Raw genomic sequence first — 269 nt, 5'->3', positions numbered from 1 at the left:
AACAGAAGCTGCTGCAACTGCAACACTGGCTTCAGATCAAGGCTGGCTGCTTATATTTCTTGCCCTTTTAAATTAAGGTTTATTTCCTGCATTGGCAGCTCAGAAACTGCTCTTCTCTGCTGCAGCAGCAACAGCAGCGGCAACAGCAGCAGCAGCAGCAGCAGCAGCTCGAGCAGCAACAGATCGTATGGGATTCAGGCCTCTCCTCCAGCATTAACGGAAGCTGCAGCAGCAACAGCAAAATACTTTCTGCAGTAGCTCCTGCAACT

This window comes from Eimeria acervulina, genomic scaffold (genome assembly GCF_000499425.1).
Source record: "Eimeria acervulina Houghton genomic scaffold, Eah_scaff2764, whole genome shotgun sequence".
NCBI classification, from domain to species: domain Eukaryota; phylum Apicomplexa; class Conoidasida; order Eucoccidiorida; family Eimeriidae; genus Eimeria; species Eimeria acervulina.
This window is presented reverse-complemented; position numbering follows the sequence as displayed.